The 22,467-nt window shown below is 41.2% G+C and overlaps 1 pseudogene across 1 annotated transcript; it reads right to left on the reverse strand.

Moving 5' to 3' along the window:
- Window positions 1-1,171: 1,171 nt before the first annotated feature.
- On the reverse strand, window positions 1,172-2,495 carry LOC307097624 (splicing factor 3A subunit 2-like; annotated as a pseudogene). The gene has a single exon. The product of its transcript is annotated as a splicing factor 3A subunit 2-like (transcript).
- Between the last annotated feature and the right edge of the window lie 19,972 nt (window positions 2,496-22,467).

Consider the following 22,467-nt stretch of genomic DNA (forward strand, 5'->3'; position numbering starts at 1 on the left):
TATGCTCTAATTTTTATTATTTTCTTTGTTTGGACATTTCTTGTCATTCTAATTATTTAAGTTGTTGGGTTAAATAGTTTCTTATTAATTTTTCTTGTTTTTTTCAAGTAGGCTTGTAAGTGCTATGAATTTCCCTCTCAGGACTGCTTTTGCTGTGTCTCATAGATTTGGGGTTGTTGTGTGTTCATTTTCATTTGCTACCAGGAATTTTTTTATTCCTTTCTTAACCTCATTTGTAATCCATTCATTGTTTAATAACATGCTATTTAGCCTCCATATGTTTGAATGTTTTTGAGTATTTTTCCTGTAGTTGATTTCTAATTTCATTCTCTTGTCATCTGAGAAGATGCTTGATATAATTTCATTCTTATTGAACTTATAGAGACTTGTTTTATGTCCTAACATGTGGTCTATATTTGAGAATCACCAATGTGCACTTGAGAGGAACATATATTCTGCAGCTTTGGGGTAAACTGTTCTATAAAGGTCAGTTAAATCCATCTGATCCAGTGTATCATTTAGAGTCGCTGTTTTCTTGTTAATTTTTGTCTGGAAGACCTATCCAGTGAAGTCAACAGGGTGTTAAAATCCCCTACTATGACTGTATTGCTGTTGATCTCTCTCTTAAAGTCATCTAGAAGTTTTTTGTTTTTGTTTTTTAATATACTTAGCTGCTCCAATATTCAGTGCATATATCTTTACGAGGGTTAAATCGTCTTTTGGATTGATTCCTTTAGTATTATGTAGTGACCTTTATTGTCTCTTGTGATGGCCTCCATTTTGAAGTCTATTTTGTCAGATAAGAGTATTGCTACCTCAACTTTTTTTTTTTTCATTTCCATTGGCATGGAAAATTTTTTTCCATCCCTTCATTCTCTTCTTGTGTGCATCTTTTGTTTAAAGGTGGGTCTCTTGTAGACAGAATATAATTGGGTCATGTTTTCTATCCATTCAGCTACCCCATATCTTTTGATTGAAGCATTTAATCCATTTACATTTAAGGTTATTATTGATAAGTATTTCTTTATTGCCATTGTCTTTTTTTTTTCCTTTTGTCTCTCTCTCTCTCTTTTTTTTATTAGGGACATGGCATAGCCCTTTACACAAACACCAAATTTTGATCAGGGAGAAAAGACAGGAAAGTAGACTTGCAATGAGAGGGGGTGGCTTTTCAGTTGGCTGGGGGAGAGGGTGGAATGTTTCTAGGGCCCTCAGAGGGTCTCATCATTGGGAACATGGCAGCCAGGGGATAGACCCTGGGATTGGAGGGATGAACTTCAGGAGATGGGGGGTGAACCCCATGAGCTGGAGGATGAATCCCTGGAGGAGGGGGGTGTACCTCAGGTGGCTGGGGGTGCATCCCTGGGGCTGGAGGGGTATACTCCTGGGGCCTAAGGGTGGACTGAAGAAGCTTATGGGTGTACCGCTGAGGCCTGGGGGTGGACTCCAACAGATGGGGGAGGGTGGACACTTGGGGCTGGAGGATGGATTCCTGGGGCTAGAGGGTGAATCCTGGGAGCAGAGGGATGAACCCCAGATGTTGGTGGGTGGACCACTGCTGCTGGGGGATGGACCCCAGGAACTGGAATATGGACCCCAGATGTTGGTAGGTGGACCACTGGTGCTGGAGGGTTGACTCCCGAAGCTGGGTGGGGGGCAGCTGGGGAGGGCCCTGGGGCCCTGAAGGTATAGGCCCACTGGGTGGCATGGGGGGCAGAGGCAGGCCTCCTGATGGGGGTGGAGGCAAAGACTCAAGCAGTGGTGACTGTGGGTGCAAACCATTCATCAGTGGGCATGGTGGCTGCTTCATCCCAGGAGGCCCAGCAGGGAGGCTTGGCTGGGCAGGAGGCTTTTCCATCTTAAAGTGGAACTGAAGGAAGAACTGCTTAGTTTCCTGGTTCCAGTGAGTCGAAAACTTGCCCTCGGCCTTATCAACCTCTCTGCTTGGCACCTTGAAGATAATGGTTTCGTAGGACTCAGCAGCTATCAGCAGGTACTGCCAGCACCTGTCTGGGGGCTCCATCCTCTGCTCATAGGCAGACATGAAGCGGTGGCATGGCATGATACTGTCAGCGATCTCAGGATAGTCGATCTGGAAGAGGAGGCTCTGCTGGCACATCTCTGTGTCCCTCTGCTTGGTCACTTTATAGCCTGGGCAGCCGATCTTCACAAACTTCTTCACTTCCACCTTGACCTTCTCCAGTGCTGGCTGGGAGGGGCCTCCTTAACCTCCTTGGCTGCTCGCTGGGCCAAGTTTGTCTGTGCTTTTTCCCCTGGGTGTGCGTGAGGTAGCTCTCCTCATTGTTGTGGAGTATCAGGCACAGCTTGCATTCATAGGAGCCCAGGTGGTTCTTCATGAAATAAGGGTCCTTGTTGATGTCGATGGTCTCCAGGGCCAGCTGCCAGAGGCACTCCCACCAGTCCCTGTTGCTCTCAGAAGAGGAAGCCATGCCTCCACTCCTGGTATTGCCCCTAGGGCGATGTTGGAAGTCCATGGTGAAGGGCTTGGGGGATACCTTCATCCGAGGCCACAATCCTGTCACCTTTTCACCTGCCACGGCCACTAGGACTTTGTCCTGCACACAAGTGTGTCCTCGCCATTTTAATTCTTTATTCCTATGTTTCTCTACATATAGTAGTATTTCTTCTTCTCATTACAGTAGTCCCTTTAGCATTTCTTGCAGCGCTGGTTTAGTGATGATAAATTTCTTTAGCTTTTTTTTGTTTTTGTTTTTTTGGTCTGGGGAGTCCTTTATTTCAGCATCTATTTTGAATGATAGCCTTGCTTGATATACGAATCTTGGTTTCAGATCCTTCCTTTTCATTACCTTGAATACTTCATGCCATTCCCTCTGGCCTGAAGAGTTTCTGATTAAAAATTAGCTGACAGCCTTATGAGAGCTCCTTTAGGTAACAAATTGCTTTTCTCTTGCTGCCTTTAAGATTCTCTTTTTTTTTCTTTAATTTTTGATATTTTAATTATGATGTATCTGGGCATGGGCCTATTTGGGATCTTCTTTCTTGGGACTCTCTGTGCCACCTGAACTTGTGTAAATTTTTCCTTCACCAGCTTAAGGAATATTTCTGACATTATTTCTTCAAACATGTTCTCTATCCCCTGCTCACTTTCTTCCCATTATGGTACTCCCATGATGCAAATATTGTTATGTTTCATGTTGACCCATAGCTTCCTTAAGTTGTCCTTCTGTTTTTTAATTGCTTTTTCTTTTTGGTTGTCTGATTGAGTTAATTTTTCTACCCTGTCTTCTAATTAATTGTTCTGATCCTTGGCTTCCCCTAATCTGATGTGTATTTCTTCCAATGTGTTCTTTATTAGTGCTATGTCACTCTTCATTTCTGACTGTTTTTTTTTCATAGTTTCTAGATACTTTCTCATGCTGTTTAGCATACTTGTAATCATTATTCTGAACTCTCTATATTTGATAAATTTCTTATCTCTATCTCATTTAGTTCTTTTTCTGGTGAATTCTCTTGTTCTTTCATTTTGGGCTTGTTTTTTTATCTCCCCATTTTGACTGCTTATTTGGGTTTGTGACTATGTAGATCTTCTATTAGGTAGATCTTCTATGCTTCCCAATCTCTAGTGCAGGACAATGTCAGATGCTGTTTGTGATGCCCTGCGTACCCTGTTTGGGTCTATCAGCAATCCACAGCTTGTGGCTACATCTGCTGGGTGCCTTTGAAAAGAACCAAGATATGCACCAAGGTTTGCTTGTTCCAGCCCCAGGTCCAGAAAATCAGGCAAAGAATCAAATCCTCTGGAGATCTGCTTCTGACTGTGTTCTGTCTGATTGTTATTCAGTCTTAGTTAGCCTCAAGCTATTGACCATAGGGTGGGGCAATTGCTTCCCCCTTTCAGGCAAAAGCTGCCTGGATGGTAAAGGTCTGATGGAGAAAATGACCTCTGCAGTTTGAGGGAATGACTCAGCACAGGAAACTGCCTTCCAAGCTCTAACCTCAATGCCCCCAATCCTGGATTCTGCTCACCCAGCTCTAGTCCACTCTGCCCTCCCGCTGCTAGAGGCCAAGGTGAGTGAGTGCACATGAAATTGTGTGCTTACCCTTTAAGAGGGTGCCTGTATTTCCAGCCATTTCTCCCTCACAGATAGCAGCAACCCTTCTGCTTTTCACAGCCAGATGTTGTGTGGGCACGTTTCTCAGTTCTAGTGCTCTGGGCTGAGAAGCCCAGATTGGGATTTAGGCTCCAGATTTCTCAGTGGGAACCCCCCCCCCCGCCCCACTGCTGAGATATCCCTCCAGAACTTCACCTGCTGTCTGTGGGAGCCAAGCCAGCCCTTATGCACCTCTGCACTTCCTACCAGTCTCTTTGTCTCCACTTTCAGTCCTTGGTTATAAAGGTTCTCTCCAGCTAGTCTTTAGTTGATTATTCAGGATGGCTTTTCTGTATTTTATTTGTAATTCCAGTTTCATCCTGGGAGAGTGTCAGTGTAGCTTCTACTTACACAGCCACCATTTTGGAACTCCCTGGACTTTTTTTTAAAAAAACATTAGAAACTGATATACTGAACAAAGGCTGCTGCCACACTTGGTAAGACATTTCAGATGCTGTTAATTTCTTAAGTTCAAGTTAGTAGTTCCAATGATTTAGCTCAATATACTTGTTAATGACCTAGAGGATGAAGTGAATGCAGTGTGGGAAAATTTGCTGATGACACAAAAGTGTTTAGTTTGTTAAGAGCTAAGGAGGATTGTGAAGAACTTAAGATGCATCCAATAAACCTGGATGACTGAACAAACACAAAGACAACTACATGTTACAGAGAAGAAAAAAGGTGATAGATAGTGAAATAAATAATTTAAGCTCTACATAATTTAAATAGTATACACTGATGGAATTAGAATTTATGTTCATCTCAAAGGAATAAGATGTTCTATAGGAATCAAATTAATGAAAATATTTCAGTAAATCATCTAATCTGCAATGGTCCTTAAAGAAAACCAAAAGAGTTTAGGTATATATTCAGAAGACAGAGAGACAGGAAAACATGGGTTGGAAAGGGCAGGTCACCTACCTAACAAGCTTTCTTTTTGCTGACTTTATCCTGCTATTTCCCCATCAGTTGCCTTCACCCTCATTCTTCACCCCACAACATGAAGAAGTAAGGTCTACACCATTAGTCCTTAAAGTGTTCCCCAGACCAAGCAGTAAAATTACCTGGCAACACATTAGAAATGTCAATTATTAGGCCCCATCCCAATACATGGTACTAAATCAGAAACTCTGGTGGTGGAACACTGCAATCTGCATTTTAACAAGGCTCCCAGGAGATTCTGATTCATGCTAAAGTTTGTGAACCAGTGGCCTAAACCAGTTATGATAATTCCATTCCCCTTTGCCAATGATCATATTAATAAGAATTGACTCCCTTAAGGCCAATGAGATACAAGTGAAATCCGCTGGGGGGTTCTAAGAAAGGTCTTTCTCTCTGATAAAAAGGAGAAAGGCATTGCAGCATTTGGCCATAGTTGAATGAGGATGTGATATCTGGAGCTGCAGTAGCCAACTTGTGACTATTAGGAGGTACATCCGAGGACTACAGAGCCAAAAGACCATGTGTTTGTGCTACTAATTTAACCAACCTTGGCAACACTCTACATCTAGGACTTCGGGTATGTGAGTAAGTAAATCCCATTTTGATAAGGTATGTTATTCCTTGAATCTGAAAGTATCCCAAAAGCACAACTTTTCCTTCTCCATTATGGTGCAGATGAGGCAAATCTGAACAGATAAATATTCAGAAATAGTGAGACAAAAATCTGGAACACAGATTTTCTTACCCTGCTCACATGAACACATGAGAGCCATATTCCCTAATCTTCAAGCAAGTGTATTTTTAAGCCTCATTGTTATTATATGTGTTAATATAATACATATTTACTTTCCTCACAGTTATTTGTGAAGCATTGTTAGTAATAGAGCTATGATGAACATAAAAAGTCCCTCCTGGGGCCAGCACACAATCCATCCAGCATAGGGCTCCCTGTGACTAAAGTATACATTGTAAAGGAAGGTCAAAGTTGTGGTAGTTCTTTACCTCAAACTTGTCAAGTTAAAGTTGAAGCAATGCACTTTTGTTTCCCCTAAAAGCCCAGCATGAACTGACCATTTATGAATCTACTCAACTCTTAATGTTGCTAATTATATTATGGATTAAGAGATCACATAGGAGAGGCAAACCTCCTCTCTAGGATCACTTTCATGAAAAATAAAGTGCCAAGACAGAGGAATAGTAAGAGATATGCACAGAGAGCAGGTAAAAGGTACTTCCTGTTGACTGTGTCTTGATATCCTAGCCACATGCATTGCTTGGGACGGTATACAAAGTCACCAAAAAAAGAGGGCAGAGAATGGGATGATCAAACAAATGAACACATTCTTTTCTGTGCACCATCTCAGCTTAACTTTAGAATAGCCCCCAAATGATTAACTTCAAAAGCAGATGGGTTTTTCATCATAGGTCAGTAAACTGGGCTTTATGGGACTGACAGCAGGCATTGTTCCAAAATCAACTGTCCTCCACTGAGAATTCCCTGTCAGCTGTCAAAGAAGACTGGCTCTATAGAATTCAGTCCTCAAAGAGTGCGAAAGGGGAGAGAAGATCTCTCTGAGACAAAATGCAGACTTTGCAGGATTTGGGGGTTTAAGTACAATACCTTTCAGAGCCATTAAGGAAGCCAGCAGCATCTGGATCCCAGATGTCCAAGCAGGTCTCCCTCTGAGAAGAGGCTGTCCTAGTTTGCCCTGGAGCTCAGAGCAGGTCACTAGAGAAGATACCCAGGCAATCAACCAGGAAGGTAGAAGGGCTGGCTCCTGAGCACAGTTAGAGGCCAGGCTTCTTTATCCCAGCTGGAGCCATGAGATTAAGGTTTCTTTGTTTCCATTTTCTCCCCTTGAAAGATGAGACTATTCCTGTCTCATATTGGAGTGAAGATAAAATAGTACAGGTGATGGGAAAGAGACATTTGGTCATATAATTTATAAAATCCCTGTGGCAAGAGACACTGTTATGTACTTACCAAAATCTATTTCCCAGACTCCTTTACAGCTAGGTGGGGCCATGTGACTGAGTTCTGGCCAATGGAATGTAGGCAGAAGTCACAGGTATCACGTCCAAACATGGCACATAAAAACCTACTTTAGCCATTTTGAACAATCTCTCTCCTCCTTCTATAGGACATGAGGAACCATGAGATGGAAGAAGTTCATATTCCTGAACACTGAAGTTACCTGCATAGCAGGAATAGCCAAATGAGATTTTGCTTGAATGAAAAATAAAATTTCTATTGTGCTAAACCACTCTGGAGTTCAGCAGTTAGCATTACTTCCCTTACTTAATAGAGGTTCTGATCATTTTGTAGGTCAGTGATTTTCAACCTGTCTGCTGCATGCAAGAGGCATACAAAACAAGCAATACCTGGCTATTTAGCCAAGGGCACTGTCTCTTTTCCTTTGGATTGTCAAATGAAAAAAAATGTCAATAGCCAATACAACTATAACTATTTGGTGTGAATGAATCAAAATTATATCAATTTTTTTTGTCAGATCAGCAAAAATTATATTTTTTAGTGTGACGCAGAATTTTAGTAATCAGTTTATGTGTGCTGTGAGATGGCAAAGGTTTAAAATCACTGTCCTAGATAAATCAACTGAGAGGGTAACTGGAGGGAGAAACCAAGATGGCGGCATAGGTGAACACCTAAACTGCTGCCTCACACAACAATTTCAAAACTACAGCTAAAAGACAGAATGGACATCATCCAGAACCATAGGAAAGCTGGCTGAGTGGAAATTCTACAACTAGAAGGAAAGAGAGGGGCACACAGAGATTCAGAGGAGCTGCAAAAGACTGAGGTATGGAGACACGCGCTAGGAGAGGACGGGCAGCTGAGTGCCTGGCTGGTTTTCTCTAGCGGGAGAGAGACAGAAGCTCCTGACTGCACTGAACTCCAGTTCCGACTGCACTGAACCCCAGTTTCAGGTGAGACCCTGGGGACCCAGACTCATAAGGGGGGAGTCTGGACTGTTGGGAAAAGGGAGGAGCACACGGAAACTCAGGGGAGCCTCAAAAGGCAGAGGTCAGGAGGTGTGTGCACAAGTGCGCGCAGAGAGGTCTGCAGCGATTACCGAGGGACACGGAGACTCAGGGGCCTCATAGGGCAGGGCTGATGGGAACCCAAGGCGGTCTGCTCAGCCCTGAGACTCCGCCCCATCCAAGCTGAGCACAGAGGCTTTTGCAATTTTACAAGTCTTGTTTCATAAGGCTGTCTCCAGCACAGAAGCTCTCCCAGCATAGACACAGCTGATCCTCACAGCCAATTGGCCTGAAAGTCAATTCCTCCCAGTGATACCAACAACAATCAAGACTTAACTACAACAAGGCTGTACACACAGTCCACAAAGGGGTGCACCAAGAGTGTCCACCTCAGGTAACTGGGGAGGCTGAGCCACTGGGCCCTATAGGACACCTAGCACACAAAGCCACTCTATCAACTCAGGGAAGCAGCGAAAATGCAGAGACAAAGAAACAGACCACAAACGAAAGAAATGGAGGAAAACAAATGACTGGATATAGAGTTCAAAACCACAATATAAGGTTTTTTCAAGAATTTCCTAGAAAAGGCCAATAAATTTAGCAAGACCCTCAAGGATATGAAAAAGGACCATGAAATTAAGCATACACTTACTGAAATAAAAAATATTATACAGAGACCTAACTGCAGACTAGAGGATCGCAAGAATCAAGTCAAAGATTTTAAATACAAAGAAGCAAAAAACACTCAACAGGAAAAGAAAAAAGAAAAAAGAATCCAAAACTTTGAAGATAGTTTAAGGAGCCTCTGGGACAACTTCAAGCATACCAATATCAGAATTATGGGCATGCCAGAAGAAGAGAGAGAGCAAGATACTGAAAACCTATTTGAAGAAATAATGACTGAAAACTTCCCCCACCTGGTGAAAGAAATAGACTTACAAGTCCAGGAAGTGCACAGAACCCCAAACGAAAGGAATCCAAAGAGGACCACACCAAGACACATCATAATTAAAATGCCAAGAGCAAAAGACAAAGAGAGAATATTAAAATCAGCAAGAGAAAAACAGTTAATTACCTACAAGGGAGCACCCATACGATTGTCAGCTGATTTCTCAACAGCAACTATGCAGGCCAGATGGGAGTGGCAAGAAATATTCAAAGTGATGATTAGTAAGAACCTACAACCAAGATTACTCTACCCAGCAAAGCTATCATTCAGAATTGAAGGTCAGATAAAGAGCTTCACAGATAAGAAAAAGCTAAAGGAGTTCATCACCACCAAACCAGTATTATATGAAATGCTGAAAGGTACTCTTTAGAAGAGGAAGAAGAAGAAAAAGGTAATGATAAAAATTATGAACAACAAATACATATCTATCAACAAGTGAATCTAAAAATCAAGTAAATAGAAAATCTGATGAATAGAATAAACTGATGAATATAATAGAATCAGGGGCATAGAAAGGGAGCGGACTGACAATTCTCAGGGGGAAAGGGGTGTGGGGGGTGTGGGAAGAGACTGGACAAAAATAGTACACCTATGGATGAGGACAGTGCGGGAGAGGTAAGGGCAGAGGGTAGGGTGGGAACTGGGTGGAGGGGAGCTATGGGGGGAAAAAGAGGAACAATTGTAATAATCTGAATAATAAAGATTTATTAAATTTAAAAAAAAAGGGTAACTGAAACCTGGGGAGGGGAGGCGAGGATGGCAAATACATTTAGAGAGATAACTCACAGTGTTCAGGAAACACATGCATCTTCAGTTCAACTTCCCTTATCAATGCTGTTATGCTCTTGATGAAACCACTGGGAGGTCACCTGGTTGCCCTCATCTCCAGCTGGCTGCTAGTGTCTAAACAGATAGCCAAGGAGGCATTTAACAAATCTTAGGGAATCTCAGGGTCTGAAAGAAATTAACGCAGGCTAATCACCACCAACTATGTCTTTCTTTTTTAGAAGACAACAGTGGTAAACACAACCCACACCATCTCTCAGAAGCTGCAGTGTTTGCTGCCATTGAATTCATCTATAGTGGATTATTGACAAGTAGGGAGCATTGGTGAATGAATGCCAGGTTAATATCAATATTAATTGGTTTGGTAATTAACCTGCAAGATTTTAAATGTATAAATGTGTTTAATATGAGGTCAACTCTATAAAAATCTTATTACAAAAATTTCAATCATTTTAGATAAATATTTTAATGTAAATATTCTGCCAGATGTTTTTTATGCATGAATAGCCAGATGTGAATGAATTCATTTCTGATGCTCAAATATTACCTCACTTTTTGGTTATTTTTTATTGTAGCAAAATATACATTACATACATTTATCATTTTAATAATATTAAATGTATAATTATATTAATTATATTTACAAGATTGTGCAACCATCATCACTATTTTACAAAACTTTTTCAACATTTCAAATGGAAATTCTCTAACCATTAAGCAATAATTCCCATTTCTCACTTCCCCCAGTCCCTGGTAACCTCTAATATGTTTTCTGTCTCTATTAGTTTGCCTATTCTAGATATTTCATGTAAGTGGAATCATAAAATTTGTCCTCTTGTGTCTGGCTTATTTTACTTAGCATAATGTTTTCAAAGTCCATCCAGTTTAACATGTATTAGAACTTCATTCCTTTTTATGGGTGCATAATATTTCATTATATGTATATACCACATTTTATTTATCCATTCATCTACTTATAAACATTGAACTGCTTCCACCTTTTGACTACTGTGAATAATGCTGCTATTAACATGGGTATAAAAGAATCTGAGTCCCTACCTTTGATTCCTTTGGGTATATACCTAAGAGTGGAATTGCTGGACTAGAGAGCAATTCTCTATTTAGCTTTTTTAGAAAGTGCCAAACTGTTTTCCAGAGTGACTCTGTAGATTTTTAAAACCCAGTTTAAGCAAAAGAAAGAAAGAAAGAAAGAAAGAAAGAAAGAAAGAAAGAAAGAAAGAAAGAAAGAAAGAAAGAAAGAAAGAAAGAAAGAAAGAAAGGAAGAAAGGAAGAAAGGAAGAAAGGAAGAAAGGAAGAAAGGAAGAAAGGAAGAAAGGAAGAAAGGAAGAAAGGAAGAAAGGAAGGAAGAAAGGAAGGAAGAAAGAAAGAAAGAAAGAAAGAAAGAAAGAAAGAAAGAAAGAAAGAAAGAAAGAAAGAAAGAAAGAAAGAAAGAAAGAAAGAGGCTCTTATTATACCATGGGAATGCCTGAGTGATTAGATAGCCAGGTAGATCTGAAGACCTTGTTAGCACAGAATACATTTTCTGGCCCCTAGCTCTCTCCCATGGGCAATCTTATTAAAGGGTCACATCTAAGTGACTCCTACTGAGAAGATAGTGAGGCTGCTACTCAGAGTCTCTTGCTTGCATTGACTCCTTCTAAGGCCCTGGGAAAGACTCATATAATGTGGGGTGTTTTTGTTTGTATTTTTCAATTCAAAAGTAAAATATTTTAACCAAAATCAGTTAAGGCCAATGCCTCTTTCCACTCCAACTTTCATTCTACACACTTCCCCTTGTGCTGGGTGGCATCAGAATGCACATGGGCATTTGGGGAATATGGCTAAGGGGAAGTTGAGTTGGGGATACATTTAATGTTGGTTTAGAAGGCTATATTTATGGAGGTTGTGGTTTCTCTTGAGCATAACTAAGTGACTACTAGTCATCCCAATATAGGAATATTTGTGGGGAATACCACTCACTGAGGAAACTCATCAACACAATGAGCCAGAGGAGATATGAAAAGGTCCTAGACTACCCAGCAAAAAAAATAAGATTTGAAATGTACAGAGCCACAAACTAGTCTGTGGTAAATTCTTCCAAACAAGTGTGTAAAGTCACAAATAAAAACCTCACATTTTATCAATGCTGAACCAAAATGGAAGCCCTCTCCTGTCAGAATTTCTACTTGATAACAAAACATGTACAATCATAAGTGCATCACACATTTTGTTCTTTTTAAATTAAACTTTCACAAAATGAAAATGATCAAAATTCCTGTATATTTAGGGCAATTCTCATGGTGTTATAAATAGAGAGGGAGGACATTTTTACCAGTTTGTATATGAAATGGACTGGAAAGAGGCTTTTCCAAGTTTGACAATAATCAAAGAAATTTACCAGGTAATACCAATACTGCTTGAGAAGATGAGCAAACTTTTCTAAACTATTTATAACTAGAGGCCAAGAGCATGAAATTCATGCACTGGGGGGGGGGGGGAGGGCGGGGAATTGGTGTCCCTTAGCCCAGTCTGCACCCTCTCCAATCTGGGGCCCCTTGAGGGATGTCTGACTGATGGTTTAGGCCCAATCCTTGTGTGATCAGGCCTAAACCGGCAGTTGAACATCCCTCTCACAATCCGGGACTGCTGGCTCCCAACTGCTTGCCTGCCTGCCTGATTGCCCCTAACCGCTTCTGCCTGCCAGCCTGATCACCTCCTAACCACTGCCCTGCAATCCTGATTAACACCTAACTGCTCCACTTCTGCCCCAATCGCCCCCAACTGCCTTCCCCTGCTGGCCTGATCTCACTTCCAACTGCCCTCCCCTGCAGGCCTGATCTTGCCGCCAACTGCCCTCCTTAGCCGGCCAATTTGGTTCTGATTGGTCGGTTTCTATGCCAGTCAGCGTCCAAAGCTCCGCCTCCTAGGCAGCCATTGGCTCCTCACAGTTGACCCAGATTTGGTTCTGATTGGTCGGTTTCTATGCCAGTCATCGTCTCTGGGCCTATCAACGGGGCCTGATCAGAAAGGCAGGACTGATCAGCAGCCCTGGTGGAGGCCTGGAAAGAAATGGAAGCACGGCTGCTGAGCAGGCCCAGAGCTAAAGAGAGAGGCAAGTGATGATCAATATATCAGACCCTGCTTCTCTCTTCGGGCCTCTCTCTGGGCCTGATTCACAGCCCCCTCAGCAGTAAGTGGTGGGTCACCGTGCCTGCAGCCATAGCAGTCAGCACTGGGTTGCCCAACCCAGTGCTGACTGCAAGTCTGACTTCCAGTTGGTCAAGCCTCCCAGTTATTTCGGACCCAAGGTTTTTATATATTAGGATAATAAAAGCATAATATGCTAATTAGACCAGACAGCTGAACGACCTTCTGGATGTCATTCTGGACATCCTTCCAGATGAAGCTGTGGCAGCAGGGGCTGAGACAGAGTGGTTAGGGGCGATCAGGCAGGCAGGCAAGTGGTTAGGTGTAATCAGGCAGGCAGGCAGGTGAGCGTTAGGAACCAGCAGTCCCGGATTGCGAGAGGGATGTCTGACTGCCAAATTAGGCCTAAACTGGCAGTCGGACTCCCCTCCCCTGCAAGCATTTTGTGCACCAGGCCTCTAGTCAATTATAAAAGCCATATTTTAATCAGTCATGCTAGAAGAAATAACTGAATTCTCTCATTATAGAAAATATTATGAAGTTACTGTTTCACAAAGAGATGTTTAAAAAGTATTCAGGCAACAAAATAGGGGGTAAAGTGTCAGAGAGTGGCATCAGGCAGTTAATAAAGTATGTTATTTTCTGGATATTTGATGTTGGTAGCATTTGTCAGGTTTTTCACATTGTGTGATTTATTATTCGAAATAAAAATTCACTTCCATAAAAATATACCTGTAATTTTGGATTATTTTTCATAAAAATAATCATTGCAAGATTGTCTAAGCAACAGTTCCTACAAAACTTGAATCTGCATCTACCTCCATGCAGCATTTTGCCACCACTGACCCATTTCATGCATCCCATACTCTGGTTTGTCAGGGTCCCTGTCCTAAGAACAGTGCCCTACACTACATGAGCTTTCAATAAGCCACATTTCTTCTCATGCCCCTCATTCCACATTCACCCACTACCTCTGGGACCTCTTTACCTCCCAGCAGACTACATCTCCCCTGTGAGTTCCTCCTGCTTGCTTTTCTTTAGAGGCCTCCCATGAAGGGCTCAATATTGGCCCCAAAAGATATCTAGATCTGAATCCCTGGAACTGTTACCTTTATGGTGAAAAAGGATTTTTTAATTATTTTTTATAATCCATTGTTTTATTAACTGTACTATGATAAATTCAAGTTGTATAGTCAAGAGACAGCAAGTATATTAGTGTGTTTTTTTTAAATTTTTTTAATTGTTTAAAGTATTACATATATTATTACATATATCTACATTTTTTTCCCCATTGACCTTCCCCCAGCCTCCCCTACCCCCTGTCTCATGCCCTCATCCCACCCCCCCACCCCCAGTGTCTTGTGTCCATTGGTGTGCTTATATGCATGCATACAAGTCCTTTGGTTGATCTATTTTCCTCCCTTCCCAACACTCCCCAGACTTCCCACTGTAATTTGACTGTCTGTTCGGTGCTTTACTGCCTCTGTATCTGTCTTTTTATTCATCAGATTATAATGTTCTTTATTTTCCATAAATGAGTGAGATCATGTGGTATTTTTCTTTCATTGCCTGGTTATTTCACTTAACATAATGCTCTCCAGGTCCATCCATGCTGCTGCAAATGGTAAGAATTCCTTCTTTTTTATAGCAGCGTAGTATTCCATTGTGTAGATGTACCATAGTTTTTTAATCCACTCATCTGCTGATGGGCATTTAGGCTGTTTCCAAATCTTAGCTATGGTGAATTGTGCTACTATGAACATAGGGGTCCATATATCCTTTCTGATTGGTGTTTCTACTTTATTGGGATATATTCCTAGAAGTGAGATTACTGGGTCAAATGGGAGCTCCATTTTTAGTTTTTTGAGGAAACTCCATACTGTTCTCCACAGTGGCTGCACCAGTCTGCATTCCCACCAGCAGGGCACGAGGGTACCTTTTTCTCCGCATCCTTGCCAGCACTTGTCGTTTGTTGATTTGTTGATGATTACCATTCTGACAGGTGTGAGATGGTACCGCATTGTCGTTTTGATTTACATCTCTCAGATAATTAGTGACTTTGAGCATGTTTTCATAAGTCTCTTGGCCTTCTTTCTATCTTCTTTCGAAAAGATTCTATTTAGGTCCGTTGCCCATTTTTTTATTGGATCATTTATCTTCCTTTTATTAAGTTGTGTAAGTTCCCTGTAGATGTTGGAGATTAAACCTTTATCAGTGATAACATTTGCAAATATGTTCTCCCATACAGTGGGCTTTCTTGTTGTTGTGTTGATGGTTTCTTTTGCTGTGAAAAAGCTTTTTATTTTGATGTAGTCCCATTTGTTTATTTTCTCTTTAGCTTTCATTGCCCTAGGAGCGGTATCAGTGAAGAAATTGCTTCGGCATATGTCTGAGATTTCTCTGCCTGTGGATTCCTCTAGTATTTTTATGGTTTCCCTTCTTATGTTTAAGTCCTGTATCCATTTTGAGTTGATTTTTGTGGATGGTGTAAGTTGGTGATCTAGTTTCATTTTTTTGCATGTCTCTGTCCAATTTTCCTAACACCATTTATTGAAGACACTGTCTTGACACAATTGTATATTCATGCCTCCTTTGTCAAATATTAATTGAGCATAGTGGTTTGGGTCGATATCTGGATTCTCTATTCTATTCCATTGGTCTATATGTCTGTTCTTGTGCCAGTAACAGGCTGTTTTGAGAACAGTGGCTTTGTAATACAGCTTGAAATCTGGTATTGAGATCCCACCTACTTTGTTCTTCTTTCTCAGGATTGCTGTGGCTATTCGGGGTCTTTTTTTATTCCAGATGAATTTTTGGAGAGTTCTTTATAGGTCTGTGAAATAGGCCGTTGGTATTTTAATGGGGAGTGCATTGAATCTATAGATTGCTTTGGGTAGTATGGATATTCTAATGATGTTGATTCTACCAATCCATGAACATGGTATCTTCTTCCATCTGTTTACGTCTTCCTCTATCTCTTTTTTTCAGTGTCCTGTAGTTTTCCGCGTATGGTCTTGTACCTCCTTAGTTAAGTTTATTCCTAGGTATCTTAATTTTTTTGGTGCGATGGTAAATGGGATTGCTTTTTTAGTCTCTCTTTCTGTAAGTTCACTATTGGTGTGTAGAAATACCATAGATTTCTTGGCATTAATTTTGTATCCTGCTACATTGCCGAATTCATTTATTAAGTCTATTAGTTTTTTGATGGAGCCTTTCGAGTTTTTTATGTACAATATCATGTCATCTGCAAATAAGGACAGCTTTACTTCTTCTTTTCCAATTTGGATGCCTTTTATTTCTTCTTCTTGTCTAATTGCAATGGCTAATACTTCCAGTACTATGTCACACAGGAGTGGTGATAATGGACATCCCTGCCTTGCTCCTGTTTTTAGGGGAAATGGTTTTAGTTTTTGCCCATTGAGTATGATGTTAGCTGTGGGTTTATCATATATAGCTTTTATTATGTTGAGGTATGATCCTTCTATTCTCACCTTGTTGAGAGTTTTTATCAAGAAAGGGTGTTGGATTTTGTCAAATGCTTTTTCTGCATCAATTGATATGACTATGTGATTTTTATCTCTCAATTTGTTTATGTGATGTATCACATTTATTGATTTGTGGATATTGTACCATCCTTGCATTCCTGGGATAAATCCTACTTGGTCATGGTGTATGATCTTTCTGATGTACTGCTGGATCCGATTTGCTAGAATTTTGTTGAGGATTTTGGCATCTATATTCATGAGGGATATTGGCTTGTAATTCTCTTTCATTGTGTTGTCTTTATGTGGTTTTGGTATTAGGGTGATGCTGGCTTCATAGAAGGAGCTTGGAAGTGTTCCTTCCTCTTGAATTTTTTGGAATAGTCTGAGGAGGATAGGTTTTAGTCCTTCCTGGAATGTTTGGTAAAACTCCCCCGTGAAGACATCTGGCCCCGAGCTTTTGTTTGCCGGAAGCTTTTTGATGACTGCTTCAATTTCTTCCATAGTTACTGGCCTGTTGAGCTGTTTAGATTCTTCCTGATTGAGTTTTGGATGGTTTTATTTGTCTAGGAATATGTCCATTTCCTCCAAGTTGTCCAGTTTGTTGGAATAGAGTTGTTCGTAGTATTTTTTAACAATCCATTTATTTCAGTGGTGTCTGTTGTTATTTTACTCCTTTCATTTCTGATTTTGTTTATTTGGGTCCTCTCTCTTTGCTTCTTGGTGAGCCTGGCTAGAGGTTCATCAATCTTGTTTATTCTTTCAAAGACCCAGCTCTTGGTTTTGTTGATGTTTTATATTGTTTCTTTGGTCTCTATGTCATTTATCTCCGCTCTGATCTTTATTATTTCCTCCCTTCTGCTTACACTGGGCTTTTCTTGTTGCTCTTTTTCTTACTCTTTGAGTTGTAGGGTTAGGTAATTTATTACCATTGTTTCTTGTTTTTTGCAGTAGTCTTGTAGAGCTATTAACTTCCCTCTCAAGACTGCTTTCGCTGTGTCCCATAGATTTTGGATTGTTGTGTTTTTATTGTCATTTGTTGCCATGATGTTTTTTATTTCTTCTTTGATCTCTCTGGTAACCCAGTCATTGTTTAATAGCATGCTGTTTAGTCTCCATGTGTTTGATTTTTTTGGATTGTTTTTATTGTAGTTGATTTCCAGTTTTATGCCACTGTGATCTGAGAAGATGCTTGATATGATTTCTATCTTCTTGAATTTGAAGAGACTTTGCCTATGACCCAACATATGGTCTATCTTTGAAAATGACCCATGTGCATTTGAGAAGAATGTATATTCTGTGGCTTTGGGGTGAAATGTTCTGAAGATGTCAATTAATTTCATCTGCTCTAGTGAGTCATTTATGATTAATGTTTCTTTGCTGATTTTTTGTTTAGAAGATTTGTCCAATGGTGGTAGTGGGGTATTAAAATCTCCCACTGTGATTGTATTGCTGTCAATCTCTCCCTTGATATCCTCCAGGAGTTTTTTTAATGTATTTGGGTGCTCTTGTATTGGGTGTGTATATGTTTACCAGAGTTATTCCTTCTTGTTGGATTGCTCCCTTTAGTATTATGAAGTGGCCTTCCTTATCTCTTATTATGTCCTTCCCTTTGAGATCTAATTTGTCAGATATAAATATTGCTACCCCAGCTTTTTTTTTTCATTTCCATTCACCTGAAAAACCTTCTTCCATCCCTTCACCTTCAGTCTGTGTGTGTCTTTTTTTTCTTAGGATGGTTTCTTGGAGACAGCAGATATATTGGTCGTGTTTTCTTATTTAATCCGTTACCCTATGTCTTTTTATTGGGGCATTTAATCCATTTACATTTAAAGTTATTATTGATAGGTATTTATTTGTCACCATTTTTATTCTTTATCCCTGTGTTCCTTCTTTGCTTTCTATTTTTTTTTTTTTTACAGCAGACCCTTTAGCATTTCTTGCATTGCTGGTTTGGTGGTAATAAATTCCCGTAGTCCTTTTGTCTGTGAATCTCCTTCTTTCACCTTCAATTTTGATTGATAGCCTTGCTGGTTATAGTATTCTTGGATTCAGACCCTTCCTTTGCATGACTTTGTATATTTCATTCCATTCCCTCTGGCCTGATGAGTATCTGTTGAGAAATCAGTCCCTAGTCTGATGGGGGTTCCTTTGTATGTAACTTTCTGTCTCTCTTTGGCCGCTTTTAAGATTCTTACTTTGTCGTTGGTGTTTGCCAATTTAATTATAATGTGCCTTGGTATTGTTCTTTTGGGGTTCATTTTGCTTGGGACTCTGTGAGCTTCTTGGATTTGTGTGGGTTTTTTCTTCCCTATATCAGTGGAGTTTTCTGTCATTATTTCTTCAAACAGGTTTTCTATTCCTTGCTCAGTTTCCTCTCCTTCTGGAAACCCTATTATGCGGATGTTGTTTTGTTTCATGTTGTCCCAAAGTTCCCTTAGGCTCTCCTCCTGCTTTTATTTTTTTTTTTCTAGAAGCTGCTCTACTTGGGTATTTTTTCCCATCTTGTCTTCTAGCTCACTGATGCGGTCCTCTGCTTCTTCTAGTATACTGTTGATGCTTTCTATTGAGTTCTTTACAGCAGCAATGTCATTTTTCATCTCTTCTTGGTTCTTTTTCATTTCCTCTTGTTTCTTACTCATATTGTCAAGTTTGTCTTCCATTCTTTTCAGCCACCTTATGACCATTTCTCTGAATTCTTTCTCTGACAGGTTGCTTGCCTCCATTTCATTTACTTCATTTTCTGGTGATGCCTGCTTTTCTTTCATATTTGGGCTGTTTCTTTGTCTCCCCATGGTCTCTCTTCTCTGGGTGTCTGGTTATGTAGTTCTCTCTCTACTGCGTTGATTTAAAGGCACAATATACAACACAACCAGGTACAATGCACAAGGCACTGAACAGAAATGTATTCACGATATTAATAACCTCAAATAAAGGTGTCTACCAGAGAAAGGCAAATTAGAGTATAGGAGAGAAAGAAGAAGAGAAAAAGAAAAAAAAGAAAGGAATTAAAAAATGAAATTGGGAAAAGGAAAAAAAAAGTAAGAGAGAAAAGAAAGCGATAAGAAAGAAGAGGGGAACAAACTATATATGTGGGGAGAAAACTCCCATAGAACAGCCACTAATTCCAACAAATGCCAGCAACAAGTACCTGGAGATAATTACAAACTACAAACAACAACTAATATCAAGTGAGGCGAGGGAAAACAGAAGCAAAAAACAAACAAAAATAACACAAACAAAAAAAAGAATAAGCAAAACAATCTCACAAACAAGCATAAAAAATCGATATAATCAACAATCAAGCAAACAAAAACAAAAGGACAGAGAGAAAAACAATTTTTTGGATAGTGAAGACAGAGAAGAGAGAGGTGTGTATGGACTTGGAGCTGGGGATTGGAAATTCGATATATAAGTAGGGTGAAATTTTAACAAGGGATAAAAAGAAAGAATAGGGAAAATCTAAAGCAGGAGAAGAGTAAGAGAAACAGGACAATAAAAGGGGAAAAGTTAGGAAGAGAGTGATGGCATAAAGGTAAAGTTGAGATAGAGTAAAATGATGCTAAAGGAAAGATGAAAATAGAATGTAGAACACTAATCCCAAAGTAAAATAAAGAGAAAATATAATGACACTTTTTTTTAAAAAAAAGGTAAAATAGTAATAATAATACTGATCGAAAATAAAAATGTAATAATTAAAAAGGTAAAATCAAGTGAGAAAAAAAGAAAAAAAAATAGTTTCTTAAGTAAAAGATGGAAAAAAAATGTGCAGTAGTGAAGGTCATTCACTTCCTCTACTGTTCTGTTTGGCATGCCTGTTTCCTAGTCAGGACAGTATTGCAGTCCCCTGCATTCCACTGCTCCTCAGTGTTGTAAGCCAGTCCTGATTTTTAAGCAGGCAGTGTGTCTTAATTTCTTGTGTTCATTTATTTGTGTTTACACAAGAGTAAATTTGTGATTCAACCCCTGGGTGGCAGTGTTTCTGGATTGACCTCCCGGTCTATAGGTCCTCTCTATCCAGTGCTTAGCTCCTGTTTTCCCTGTGGCACTCAATACCGGTTTGTGGGAGTGGGTTGCCCCAGAGCTGGTTCACTGATGGTTATTCCCCGCTCTGATCTCCAGGTTCCAGAAAAACAACTTTCCCCTGCAGTCTCCTAGGATGTCCCCAATTGGGTGATCCTATGTATTGGGCTTAGTAATCAGAAGCAAGGATTTAAAGAGGAAAAAGAGTCAGCATAAGTGTGCGAACTCCAGGGCTGCTCACAAATCTGTGCAATCTTTTCTTCCCCCTTGGGTCTAAGCAGCCAGCACACATTAAAAATTTTTAGGCTGCCCTTTTGCGTCAGATCAAAATGGGTTGCTTTTTAGAGTTCCGTTTTGTTAGCAGCTCTGAGGACCCCCTTTCACATTCAAGGATCATGCCAGCCCCAACAGCCAGGGATTTTTCTAGGCGCAGACTTCCCCCGGTCTCTAGCTCCCGCAGTGCACGTGTTTCTCTCTTCTGCTGGGACCAGAGACCTCACCTTCTCCCAGGCGAAATCTGACCTTTCTGTGGTGGAGTGTAGAGCTCCTCTGAATCCGCGTGTTTGTGCCAATTGGGGACCGGTGTTCTAGGGTTCGCAGCTGTTCGGTGGGTGCCGTAGTTGTAGATTTTCAGGCTTCCAATAACATCCACTTTCCCCTTCAAGATGGCACGGTCTCCACGTCCAAGTCGGTCACTCCGGGAGGGAACCCAGCAGCAGTGGGGGCTTCCTGGTCAGGGGAGCCCCGTCCAGCAGTTCCCCACCATCTTCTGGAGTATAGCTGTCCCTCAACTCACCAACAAACACTCCCTGTGTGACTCTCAGCTGTTCTTTCTATCTGCTCCGTGACAAGGCTCGGGACACTTCTGTCTATTCCACCGCCATTTTTTCTATCTGTGTCTGAAAAAGGATTTTACAGATAGAAGTAAGTTAAGAATCTTGAGATGGGAGATTATCCTGAATTATTCCAGTGGGGCCTAAATTTATATATATAAAAGCCTAAGCAACCATAGCAACCAAATGGATGACCGAACAGGCTGCATGGGGTGACTAGGCTGGCAGGGGGGTTAGTGAGGGGTGACCAAACGACTGAGCAGCAGGCTGCGTGGGGCGACCAGGCCCACGGGGGGGGGGGGGGGGGAATTGGGGGCAACCAGGCTGGCAGGGGGGCAATTTGGGGTGACCAGGCTGGCATGGGGGCAGTAAGGGGCAACAAGGCTGGTCGGGGGGCAATTAGGGGCAACCAGGCCAGTGGGTGTGGCAGTTGGGGGCAACCAGGCTGGCAGGGGGGCAGTAAAGGGTGACCAGGCTGGCAGGGGGGGGGGCAGTTAGGGGTGATCAGGCAGACAGGCAGGTGAGCAGTTAGGAGCCAGTGATCCCGGATTGTGAAAGGGATGTCCCGGATTGGAGAGGGTGCAGGCTGGGCTGAGGGGACCCCCTCCCTGTGCATGAATTTCATGCACTGGGCCTCTAGTATTTTTATAAGAGGGAGAAGAAAGAGATGTGACACAGAAAGAAGAGGAGAAGGTGAGACGATGAGGAGGGAGAGATTGGAGTGATGCTGCCATGCGCCAAGGAATGCCAGCATCCACCAGAAGATGGAAAAGGCAAGGAAATGGGTTCTCTCCTCAAGCCTGTGGAGGGACTCTGGGGCCTGCTGACACCTTGGTTTTGGCCCTGTGAAACTGATTTTGGATTTCTGGCCTCCAGGGCTATGAGAGAAGATATATGTGTTTTAAACCACCTGGTTTATAGTAAGTTGTTACAGTAGCCACAGGAAATATATGCCTCCCAGCCCCTGGTCTATTCTGAAAGATCAACCCCCCCCCCAACCCAATTCAGACAACTCCTGGTTCTAATATTCTGGTCACAAGGCCCCTTTTTGTGTGAGACCCTTCAACTGCTTCCTCTTCATCCTTTTACTATGTTCTTTTCATCCTACAAAGGATTTGAAGCCCTCTGTGAAAGCTCATGAAACCGTGCCACTTATGCCCTTTGGCCAGTCT

This window comes from Cnephaeus nilssonii (assembly GCF_951640355.1).
Source record: "Cnephaeus nilssonii genome assembly, chromosome: 4".
Classification (NCBI taxonomy): Eukaryota; Metazoa; Chordata; class Mammalia; order Chiroptera; family Vespertilionidae; genus Cnephaeus; species Cnephaeus nilssonii.